The sequence below is a fragment of the Ascaphus truei genome, chromosome 16 (genome assembly GCF_040206685.1).
Source record: "Ascaphus truei isolate aAscTru1 chromosome 16, aAscTru1.hap1, whole genome shotgun sequence".
NCBI lineage: Eukaryota > Metazoa > Chordata > Amphibia > Anura > Ascaphidae > Ascaphus > Ascaphus truei.
The window spans coordinates 15,533,359-15,546,654 of record NC_134498.1 but is presented as its reverse complement, the minus strand read 5'-3'; the positions used below and the strand labels follow the sequence as shown (position 1 = coordinate 15,546,654).

Genomic DNA, 13,296 nt, shown 5'->3' with positions numbered 1-13,296 from the left:
TGAACTCTAAGTGCTATAAAGGGATTAATACACAAATACAACTACACTACGTACAGTACCAACTTTGCCTACCTTAGTGACTAGTAAAGCTTTACCATGCCTTTCTAACCGCTAAGACAAACAAGGGGTTACCCCTACCACCAGCACCCCGGGGGGGCCTAACCCCCCTCCCTGGGGAAACTACCCCTAATACATCACCCTCTACCGCCACCAACAAAGATAATTGCCCCCTTTAGAGTAATGGCCAATATCCCTATTAATCAAATGTCACTCAAAGGGCCTTTGGCCACAATATGAGAATTTTCTTTTACAATAAGTAAAAAATATAATAAAATTATTAAAAATTATTTAAAAAATCAATTTCCAACATAAACCCATTGATTATTGCTGTTGCTACCTAGGCCCTCTCAATGGGAACCTAGATAGCCACAATGGAAAGCTATAATACATTTGGTAACTTAACCTATCGTGGATGTAAGTCCTCTTCATCTTCAAGATTTAGCCCCTAGAACCAATCCAAAAAAGGGCCGATGCCCAACCTTTAAAAAAAATCCATAAAATGAATCCAAGGATGGATGGCCGCCAAAAAACTAAAATTAAAAAACCCATGAAAAGTGGTCTATTTTTAATCCATGACCATCCATGAACCTAGACAGGGGATCCTCAACTGGACACGTAGTCCTGGATTGAAGAATCTTCATCTGTAAGTATTCCTGGTTTCTGTTCTTCTTAAAACATTTCTTCTTTCGTCCTCTTTAATTTTCAGCCACTGGATGTGGCCGCATTGAAGACTTCGGGTGTTCTCTGTGGGTGCTTGTCTTTTATAGTGGCTGGAGCAGTCAAACGCATTAAAGGGGTTCCTGCACTGTAATTGCTACAGTAGGGTCATGTAATAATTTATATTACATAACCCTTTGGTAGAAATATTGCATTACACTCCCTCATTGCATCGCAATGCAGAAATTAACCCATTAGTATCGGCTCTATTAATTAGTGCATCGCCACTAGTCTAAAAATATTACCGCAATCTTGATGACGTACATAATGCCACCCAGTATTTTTTTTTTCCTCAGATGTGATATTAACTCTGTTTTAATAGTGTTGGAGACTCGCGGACAATTACTTACAAAGCTAATTGCTGCCAACATTCAGGAATATTTGGTCAAAATGGATGTTAAATAGGAATTGTTTTTCATTTTCTTTCCCTCACAAATTTTACAAATATTTGCATAAATTGAGATGTACTTTTAAAGAAATCTGCAGATCAACAACTATCCTACTATGAAATACACAGGACATGTTTTAATACATTTCTGTAAGGTTCGGGGAGCCGGTCCGGTGGTTGGCACTCTCCCAACGCCAGCTCCTGCCTCCGGAGGTCCCGCCAATCACTCCGGCGGCCATCGCGCTTCAGGCGCGCGCACCCGCTCCAGCTCCTTAGAGCCGCCCCTTTGCAAGGTCAGGGGGCATGCGCAGGAGCGCACGGGCATGGACGTTTGCGCTATACACACAGGCTCCATCCCATTGAGCTCACCTGAGCCTTGTTACCCTGCCTCCTATCGCACCCTCACTTTGCACACACCTCCACGCTGCAGTTTTCCTATTGGATGCTCTCACCTACATATGCTCAGCTGTGCCACTAGCACTTTGGCTGAGCACCGTTCTAGTTTCTGATCCTCTTCACAGCAAATGCTGTCCTATAGATTGAGACATAAATGGGGAAAAACATTGCGCAGTAATGTTTTTCAGCAATGAAACCCTCACAAATGAAACTCAAGTAAATGCCCACTTACTAGTGGTAGGTAGGCAGCATGCAGTGGAGAAAAACTGTATATGGTGTCTTCTAAGTCCAAAGGTTTTCAGGGTAACACGAACCCCACGTGGTGTCCCCAATTCCGATGGATATAAAAGAAACCTGCTTCCCAGGAAAGATGTCTTTTGAACCTGTCTCAGGACTCCTATATCTTAATCTCCGACAAGGGATGAAGAGAAAAGAGGATTGCGCAATATATATAAACTTTAATGACGCCTCCAGAACTAAAACAGAATAACACTCACAAAAAACGTGATTTTAAAATCAAATAAGAAGTGCCCGACCCGGCACACACATCAGCTGTACTCAGTCTCTGATAGTCCTTGCCGGTAACGCGTGTACCTCGCGTTGTTCCGGCGCGACCGTGATGACGTCACCGTCTCCGTTCCAGACTGGTAGTCAGATGAGTGTCCAGGGCAGCGTCTCCTTAGGCTCCTCCCTACGCGTTTCGTGACGGGGAACGTCACTTCGTCAGGTCATCACGGCCACGCCGGAAACACGCGAGGTACACGCGTTACCGGCAAGGACTATCAGAGACTGAGTACAGCTGATGTGTGTGCCGGGTCGGGCACTTCTTATTTGATTTTAAACTCACGTTTTTTGTGAGTATTATTCTGTTTTAGTTCTGGAGGCATCATTAAAGTTTATATATATTGCGCAATCCTCTGTTTCTCTTCATCCCTTGTCGGAGATTAAGATACAGGAGTCCTGGGACAGGTTCAGGAGACATCTTTCCTGAGAAGCAGGTTTCTTTTATATCCATAGGAATTGGGGACACCACGTGGGGTTCGTGTTACCCTGAAAACCTTTGGACTTAGAAGACACCATATACAGTTTATCTCCACTGCATGCTGCCTACCTACCACTAGTAAGTGGGCATTTACTTGAGTTTCATTTGTGAGGGTTTAATTACTGAAAAACAATACTGCGCAATGTTTTTCCCCGATTTACTGTATGTCTCAATCTATAGGACAGCATTTGCTGTGAAAAGGAACATCTTCTCTATGTGCTTTGAGAACTGAGTCCATCCCCCATTCGTCAATCACTCAAGTCTGGAAGAAAGGACTTTACTCATATTAGTCACGTATATCCTTTTATGGTTTATATATTCATATTGGTTATTCACATAATTTATGTACACATGCGCCGGGTTCTATTTCTATATTTGTATTTTTATATTGTTATTGGGTATTTTTGAGATAATTCCCTCAGTAGATTACCAGGCAGCTTTTTTTTGTGCACTGCACTGTTTATAGCACATTGGTCTAGCGCTTGTTCTAGTATTTTTGTATTGCCACACAGTTCTAGTTGCGTTGAATTCACCTCTTCTCTGTCTCCACAGTCTGTCTTGCCTTGCTGCTTCTTCCTGTGTACCGACCCGGCTTTCCACAACCATCCACTCTTCTCCAAACCTGACCTCGGCATCCGGACAAATGACCATTCTGCTCTCTCCTAACCTGACCTCGGCAAACAGATCACGACGACTCTACTCTCTCCAATCCCGGACCCGGCTAATAGTACCAGCAACATTTTGCACCTCTCCTCCTCTGACCCCGGCAAGTATAACGACGACCCGTACTTCTCCAACCCCGACCCAGCTATTTGGACTTACTCTACACTCCAGATGCGCCCCTGTGGCTGTGGGTGGCGTAATATCCATTCCCACCTCAGCACTGTGGTCCCGCCTTGTATGTGGTGAGCACAGCATGACAATTTGCGGGAACATTCGGGAAGCAAACCAGGACACGTTTGCCCTCACAACCATAACATTATTGGGAATTACTAAAGGTACGTACTATCTTTAAATAAATAGTGAATATCTTGAAGATGGAAGAGTTAATTGGTGAGACAGATTTTTAAGATCATTGCCTAGAAGCAGAGCTATGGGGCTTTCAATAAGGGTAAAAGTCTGCTATAGTTCCTTGCCATTTTCTGATCCATTATGGTTTGTTAAAGGCAGTTTGAGCTATCACTTGACTGCAGCTTACCAAATCAATGTGTTAGCAATTAAATGGTTTCCAGGTCCATAAAGTCAAGAGTATTTTCAGCTATAAGGTTTCCATTTGCATGGTACAAGTAAACTATACTGTACATAATTAGCACACGTAACTAGAGCTGTGTTGATTGGAATGAGCACATTTTTGCAGATGATTAAATGTTTATTTTTAAATGTCATGAGAAAATAACACGATCCTACCATTACACGTAACACCACTATCATTAACCTACATTTTTACCCTACATTTAAAAAAAAATCACACTTGATCAATGCCTGCTGAAAAATGATAAATACAATGACAAAACAAACTGCCAGGTGTTCACTCTTATCAACAACATATACAGTATACTTGTCTGAAGCTAATCAGAACATGTATGCAAAACAAAGCTATTTCGGGACTCACTATTTTACGAGTCGGCTCTTCTTGCGACCTTGAGTATGTCCTTTTATCTCACTGTGCCTTAGCCACAAACAAATGAGACTAAGACCGTTGGACAGTGACTCAATGGTGCCTACGTACAGATGTAGAATTGACTTGGGCAAATTCACCATGGCATTCCCCGTCAGCGAGGAAAAGAATATTCATAAACAGGCAGCCACAGTGCAGCTGTCACTTTCCCCTGGCCAAGGCAAATAAGGCTTTTGCTTCAGTAGCTCCGTGGAAGGTGAGTGGTGCAAAATCTGTACCAGATTTTGGAGGAGCTAACAGAAAAGGTGTTATTTTCATTTCGCACCTCACAGCATCAATATATCTAGGTCTTTGCTCCAGTTATTTCCCATACCCATGGGGAGTGCCAAATTAGAATTAGATGTATCGGTTTATGCTCCTTATTATTTCTCACTTCAATCTGCGTCCAAAAACCTTCCAAACCTTCCAATGTTGTAAATAGCTGTTTCTAATAATCTGCAGCAGATTAAAAAAAAACAACTGTTTCTATATTTGAGCCAACTGCTCCGAAAGTTATGCAGAATATCAGACACCACTTTAGCTACTTTTGTCTTGGTTTACAGACCCCATTGTGCTTAAGAAATTCTGTATGGGGAGAGGGAGTGGTTCAGTGAGTAAAGACACTGACTGGCACCGGGAGCCTGGTTCAATTCCTTGTGACCTTGGGTAAGCCACTTTATCTCCCTGTCCATCAGACACCAAAAACATAGATTGTAAGATCCACGGGGCAGGGACTTGTGCCTGCAAAATGTCTCTGTAAAGCGCTACGTAAAACTAGCAGCGCTATACAAGAACATGCTATTATTATTATTATTATTATTATTATTATTGTTATTATTATTATTATTATGTAGCACTGCATAAGTTGTGAACTCTCAACATACTGATAGGATATGCACTTTTAAATTGAAGACTAAAATGTAGCACAAGTCTAAACAAACATACATAAAACCTATGTATGAGGGGGAAAAAAAGGAATATCTTTATTCTACTCAATGATCACTGCCTTACTGCAACAGCGGAGAAATCCACATTTAAGTATGTAATTCATTTTAATCCGCCTTTAGTTTACAATGAATTAAAGCAATTCATGCAATTCAAATTACTGGTGTAGCTGAACCCCTGGGGTAATCACACCCACTTCTACAACTGAAGAATGTGCCCGGAATTCAATATAAAAAAATGCCTCACTTTATTAATCCAAGAGGAAATAAAATGTTGAGGTGCAGATGGAAAACTAATAAATAACCATAAAACTAGAAGTTTTAATTAAACTCCAAACTGCAGCACGAAAACTGCACACTTAATCATCACTATATAGAGCTTATTTTCCCGAATTGTAGTGCTGCAAATATACATTTCTCTTGCATAAAATAAGCAAGACAGAATTCTTTCATTTTCATCCCCTCTAATATTGACCTTCCATTTTCTTTCAGTGGTAAACACTGCTATTTCACTATAATGAATGGAAAGAAATTACTTAGCCAACAGTGTTTTATCCAAAAGTGTTTGTGTTGTTTAAAATGGTGCTGGGTGGATAGTAATTCACAGCAAAGAATTGTTTAACCGTACTTCTTATTTGAATTGTTTGTTAGTAGTATAAGGGCAAGCTATACAGTGACGGACGAATCTGACCACATCCTGTTTCCCGGATTTTCTCGCATTATCCCCCTAAAATCCATTTTGCGCTGTAAAATCTGCAGACGGATTTGGTCGGTTTTAATCCGCACGGATTCATCAAAATCCGCCATTGGATTCTTTAGAATCGCCAACGGATTGCTGAATCCGCGGATTGGATTCTACAAATCCGTCCACAGGTTGTATCCAATGGCGGATTTGGATGAATCCGTGTGTATTAAAACCGACCAAATCTGTCCACGGGTTGCGGACTCCGGGAGGTGTATTGGTAATAATAAAAAATCCGCAAAACGCAAACCGTCCTTTTTGAGATTGATCCGCTGAAATCCGTGGACCAAAAGGAACCGGCCGATCCGATGCGGATCCAAATCTGTCAAAAAGAATTGCCCATCTCTAGCTAGACAAGGACCTATGATTATATACTGTAGAGCAGGAGAGGACAAGCGTTTTTGGTGGCCCACTGCCCCCCCTAAATCTGGTTCAAATTAACAGCTAAACATAAACTAAATAGGGCCAAAAGTAAACAAGGATAATAAAAACATTCAAATATTGCAAACATTAAAGCTGCAGTTCAGGCAATATCCTGCATGTGTGTTTTTTTTAATAAATCAGTTCTGTAGTAAGAAAAAATACTGTTAGTATTTTCTGTTTTAAAAAAAACAACTTTGAAAGACCAATTTTCTTGTATTCTATTTTAACAAGCATGCTTGTTCCTATAGCAACGATTTACATTCCCCATATTTAAAGATGTCGCCAAACTTTGCCGATCAATAGACGGAGAACGAATTGACCGGCAGCTATGCAGTTCTTTAGGTAATTAGAGATTGCCCACATGAAACTATTGAAGTAAAAAAATTAAAATAAAATAAAAAAAAGACTGAACTGCAGCTTTAATGGAGGTTCAGGAGAAGCATGGCTGCCAGTGTGGATGCGGGTGTTACAGAGAGATTGGCAGCAGATTAGTTGGTTGCACCAGACGGAATAGGACATTTTGCCTTTTAGCCGCCACTGTTCAGTCGCCAAGAACACATCGCCATTTTCAATTTTGCCCCCAAGGTATTGTAATTAGCATTGGGGTAAAAGTTTTTTAGGGTAACGAGGATCACAGAAAGCTTTTTAGGCTAAGAGGTTTTATAGGTAATGAGGATTTTAGGGTAAGGGGACCGGATAAGTTTTTTGGGGTAAGAGTTTTTTAGGCTAAGGTTACAGACTTACCTTGGAGGCGATGCGACTGGTGGCAAGATGTCCCTACGGCGGGGTGAGTGGTGGCTAAATGCTGCCTGCAACTTGGTCGCGGGGAAACGGCCACAACCAAACATCCTCCGGCACCAGGAGCATACGCCCCCAGTGGCTGTTACTGCTAATGCTGGAGTCGGCACCAGTGGCAAGACGACGGCAGCATGTGTGGAGTGGGAGGCCTGCCCGGAAGATTGGGATGGCAGAGTGGAAAGCTGCCTGACTGGGCGTAGTACCATGGAAGAATGCGGCAGGAGTGGTAAGTCTCCTGGCTTGCGACGGGGCCAAAGGCCAGTGGAGTTCCCGCTCCCTCCGAAGTGGCTAATACACGAGTTCCTTCGCTTAATCAATCTTTCTTTTTCACGCCATCATGCGGCACATTCCGAATGTGATGCCGGACCACGGGTTGCAAACCCCTGATATAGAGTATAGCATAATTCGTCATATATTGTATTACACGGTCTGCAATATGGTAGTTGCTACAGGTAGTTTGGTCATTTATATACAGATGTAGCAAGACTTACTGTACTTGTGGCTGCAGAGAAAAATGTGGAGTGCCTATATGTTCATAAGGCTGCGGTCCCAGTGCATTCTGTAGCACGCGCACCAAGCGGGGGGGGGGGGTGGCGCGTGCACAGCGCTTCATCGCAGATCGCGGTCCTGGGAGAGAGGGAGAGTTTGCGACAGGAGGTGGCGTGGTGGGGGTTTTGTGGGTCGTGGCCATGACCTCACACGGGACTGGTTCGCCCTCATTGGCCAAACCAACGGTGGGGGAGTGGCCACGTCTCCGTCACAAATTCCACATATCAAAAAATTGTATGTGAGAAAACTTGCAGTACAGCGCAGAAGTGGTCTTCCTGTCATAAGCTGAGTACTGTCCTTCCTCCATTCTCTCTACAATCTGCTAATTTTTTTTTTTTTTATGTCCAGTAAAGCTATTCGGCTGGTGGATGGGATCAGACTGGCTAATGATATTCGATCTGCTGAGAGATTAACAATATTCTGCAGCAAAAGCATGGTATTCCAGTGTCCAGAGTCCAGCATTAAAAGAACAAGACATGATTTGGGCGGAAGCTTTGGACGTGTGAGGTAAAGTACAGTTTGTTTCTACACATGAAACATCAGGGTTAAAAATTATTCCATTCTTACCACATTTCATTATTTTTTCAGAGCCCATCACATGATAGGAGGTGTTAGCAAAGTTACAAGTTGAACAAGTCCGTGCCTGGTTTGAGACTCGGGAACAGTTTGACGATGTCATATTTTCTATTGAAGCATCTGTCACCCAGGAATGATTCTCCACTTTGGCATTAAGCAAAAATTCTGATTTATCCTTAAAACCATTACCTAAGATCCACTAAGTGTTCATGTGTGGGGGCAATATTTAGATTGACTCATGATCTCTTGTTATAATTTGTTTTATGTACATTAAGTTTATATTAGTCTGTGTCCCTTTTGCCGTCTTACAGTATCGAATTGTTTACTGTATCGCTAGGTATCATGGATAAAGTCTACTTCCAGGAGGTCACTTCCCATCTGGTCACCGGTTCTTAAAAGACAATGATCAAAACAGTGCAAGGAAAATGGAATCAACTGGGTCAGAACACTTCCAGAGTAGGTTATTTGTCATTTGTACAATAGTTAACATTGCATATTGTGTGTGTGCGTGTACATACATATATACATACATACTTCTATTACACAAAAAATGCAATTTGAAAGTTATATAATGTAAAAAAATAGTTTTCGGTATATCATCATCATCATGTTACAAATAGAGTTAACCTTGGGATACGGATAGCATCTTGGGCTAAATGACAAATTTACCAGACTAAGATGAGAATGTTAAATAGAGAATGACGTTTAGATGTGTGACGATGTATTGATAGAACGTACAGGTATTGTTATAGTTCCTTTTATTCAATGAGGCGTGTTAATGCTACCGTGATATTTAATAGATCATATCTACTCCATTAAAAACATAAGTAATTTGTGCATAACACACACCTTATTTTCTGGGTTAATTATTGGGTTAACCTTTGTTTAAGGGGTTAATAATGCTTGTACGATACATCTGTATAGTCAGTATGGTGCTTAATGGTGCAGAGGTGCAGAGGAGGGGAAAGCAACATATTAATACATGTTATATAATGGGAAATATATGATCGAAAGAGAACAGCTGAGAGGACAGAAAAATCCTCCATTCTTCTCTCTTTTCTTTTGAGTACTGTACGTGCTGATGGTTGACCACTGTGGATTAATGATCGGTAACAAAGCTGTTTTGAACTGTTTACCTCTTTGAGATATTTTGCATTAGTAACCACAATTCGCTGCTCTTTTTCCTTCACTGGCACTCTGCTCACCTTGACATTTGATTTCATAGACCTCCTTTGATGAGTGTGATCAGATAGAAGAAAGCTATACTGGTATACTGCAAATCAATAGACTGTCTACTCAATCATATTCCACTGTTTGCCTGTGTAGAGTATACACACTTAACAGTTACTGTTATCAATTTCCAAACATGAATAAATACTTTTATTTAATGTATGTCTACATGAAGTAAGCATAATTATGCTCCTCTATAAAGCATTAGTAAGTTCACACCTTGAATACGGAGTACAGTTTTGGGCACCACTCCATAAAAAAGACATTATGGAACTAGAAAAAGTGCAGAGAAGAGCCACCAAATTAATAAAGTGGATGGATGAGGAGAGGCTAGCTAAATTAGATTTATTTACATTAGAAAAGGGGCGTCTAAGAGGGGATATGATAACTATATACAAATATATTTGGGGACAATACAAGGAGCTTTCAAAAAACACTATTCATCCCAAGGGCAGTACAAAGGACTCTGGGTCATCCCTTAAGGTTGGAGGAAAGGAGATATCACCAGCAACAAAGAAAAGGGTTCTTTACAGTAAGGGCAGTTATACTGTGGACTTTATTACCATGGAGACTGTGATGGCAGATACAATAGATTTGTTAAAAAAAAAAGGTTGGACATCTTTTTTAGAAAGGAAGGTATACAGGGATATACCAAATAAGTAAACATGGGAAGGGTGTTGATCCAGGGAGTTATCTGATTGTCAAAAGTTGGATTCCGGAAGGAATTTAATTTTCCCTTATGAGACAGTATTAGATGATGTTTCCCTAGGTTTTTTTTGTTTGCCTTCCTCTGAATCAAAATACTGTAAATACATATACAGGATAAGTACAGTATCTGTCGTCTAAATGTAGCACATGTTGAACTTGATGGATATACAGGTGCAGCAGCCGTTATTTTAAGACAGCATGGCGCAGTTTTGTGTGTGCGCTTCTGTACTCCACGCGGCATGAACGCCACCAATCGCCCCAGGCACACGTGTTTATCCCGGTTGCTTTGTATTGTATTGTATTGTATGTCTTTATTTATATAGCGCCATTAATGTACATAGCGCTTCACAGTAGTAATACATGTGGTAATCAAATAAATAACAGATAATATAAATAACAGATCATGGAAATAAGTGCTTTAAACATAAAAGTAACATTAAAGAAAAGGAGTCCCTGCCCCGAGGAGCTTACAGTCTGGAATTTTATGGATTGTGTGCAATTAAATGCAATGAAATGAATGAATTGTAATGTGTACAGTACTGTGCTACTGTGTAAATTTCAGGTGTTTAAAAGCTAGAGCACTAAAATTCCATTTTATGCACTCGCCTGCACTCACGGTACGGTTGGAAGTAATCCCGCGCCATCACATGGTTATTCCGAGGTATAAACCGCGTGATTTCATAAAATTATGGCTGCTGCATCTGTACTGTGTCTTTTTTCAACCTCATCTACTATGTACAGTAACTGTCAAATATCCATCAAAAGTTGGTCTCTGATGCAACTGTGCTAGAGTTCAGCTGAACATTTGACTTCATTTTATTTAGCAGAAACATGACACAGTACAATGTTTTGGGGTCAGAATGCCCTTGTTAGGTGCAGAGTGTATGAAGATTCTGTGTTAAAATTGAAATGTATTGTACAAATGGCCCAAATATTGTATGTAGAGCAGGCATCACCAAATGGCATTATAGCTAAGAAATAGAAGTTTACAGTATTGTGCATTTGCCTGAAAAGAGCCGTATACTCAACAGTTAGATATAGATTACTGGATGAAACCTTGAAAAGCTTATATATGTAGAGTAGAAAGTTAGTCAGATATGCAGTTTAAAGTGTCAGAGACACGTAAAAAGTATTATTCATCCCCAGTCCATCTATTACATGCACACTTTAGGTTTTAAAAGCTTTAATCCCTCCAAATTGAGTAGTAGTCCCAGAGCCAGTTTCTACAAACACCATATGAAACAATGAAACCTAAAAACAGACTCAGTTACTTGAATCACACAAAGCAGCAGGTACTGATTGCTAAAGCAGTGCACTAAATAATAATAATCTCAGGAAGGAAATGATACAGTAGATCTCAACTGAAAAAGTTTTTAACCACTTCTGACTTCACCACCCAGACTGTAGTGGCAGGCCTGCATATTATAACACAAGTCTTACAGGACTGAAACCTTTATTACAATGCCCATATGAGTTTCCTAGAACGCCTCAAGGACTAACAGTGCTAGGGTTGACAGGTTTCCAGGATTGAACTGGACTGTCCTGTATTTGGACCCTGTCCAGTAAAAAAATTAACGGTAATACTGGACATGTATGTGTCCGGAAATACCTCTCTGGACATACTGTAGTGACCTGACTGGCTTGGGAGGGGGGGTTCCCCTGAGTAGGGAGAGAGCAGGGCTGCTGCTAGTGGGCTGGGCAGCTTCCTCCACCCTGATTGGCTGCTTTCTCCAGCAGTAGCCAATCATGGGGAGGTGTCAGGAGCATAGGGGTAGGGCAGAGGAGAGGAGGAAACAGCATGGAGCTGAGAAGTGAATGTGTGCATGTGTGTTTTTGAGCGCATCGCACCTTTCACCATTGTGTTCAGTATTTTTGGAGAAGCCACCTGGCAACCCTAATTAGCACACCATCGGAAGTTATGACATTCATGGAACATCATGCTATTTTTGCTTACTTTCTAAGGGGAGATCGCTCTCACTGCTCCAGATTAAAATGGAAGGTGGGGGGTGTGGGGAGTGCATGCCACTTCCGTTGCAGTAATCGGGTGGCTAGCCACAACCATGTTATCGCTACCGACGCATCAAACATCCAAAATGTAGAGCTGAGAAAGACCTCAATTTCATCATATTAAAATCATGTTCCTTTAATATTGCAAATTCAGCATGCTTCCAGCTGCAGTTTATGGACACTTTTGGAAGAGTACAGTTAGCAATATGGAAGAGCATGCTCACCTGAGGCACTCTGATCTTTACTATTATGCCAAGAAAATAGGGCTGTATTTACTAAGCAGTGTTCTGCCATAGAACACTTTCTGGTGCTGTAAGAGTGCATAGTAAAGATGGGATCACAGTTGCATAGGATGGCACTAAGATACATTTGAGCTCTCTAAAGTGCAAATATTTAACCAAAAGTTCACATTGTTTAGAATCTCACCTGTTTTGCTACAATTGCTACACAATGTTGCCACTTTTCACCAGAATTAGGCACACATATCAGTATTTAAAGGGTTACATGACCTTGCACACTGACTTTTAATATTTGTCAAATTTTGGTTTGAGAAGCTTGCTGATTTTTTTGCTACATTTCCACACAAAAAATAGACACATTTTGCCATGCTGCGATCATCAGTGAATATGTCACACATCTGTACTCTCTAGATGTTGGCCTTTTCCTACTGTAAATCCAATTCAGACACTATAAGTGCCTATGAGCTTACAGTTAAAAGCAAGTGGTTTGATTTTACATGGTATTTCCATCCATGTAGTTATGATTCATGGTCCTTGTTTACCAAGTAAACACCGTCAAGCACCAGCACACTGACTATTAGTTGCCATTCGGTGCTGTAGGGTGTCTGTATTTCTAGTCTTATAAGAAAAATGACTGTAGTGTTATTTACTATCAGTGAGCATGCTCTAAACTAGAGCAACTTATGTTGGTGGGGGGTGCTTATGAGCATGGTATAGACAAACAGTTGTGGAGTTGGCAAAAAGATGACCTAAAGTCACAAAAAAAACTAAAACAAAAAAATGCACAGTATTACAGATAAACCTAAAAATTAAAATATGG

General features: G+C 40.9%; 1 long non-coding RNA gene across 1 annotated transcript in view; it reads left to right on the top strand.

Annotated features, from left to right (window-relative positions):
• The window catches only part of LOC142467671 (uncharacterized), a 90,493-nt gene extending 81,751 nt beyond the window's left edge, over window positions 1-8,742 (top strand). Inside the window, exons 3-4 of the long non-coding RNA XR_012788468.1 lie at window positions 8,065-8,223; window positions 8,630-8,742. This is a non-coding gene — a long non-coding RNA (uncharacterized LOC142467671). The remainder of the gene's footprint in view (window positions 1-8,064; window positions 8,224-8,629) is intronic.
• Window positions 8,743-13,296: the final 4,554 nt, after the last annotated feature.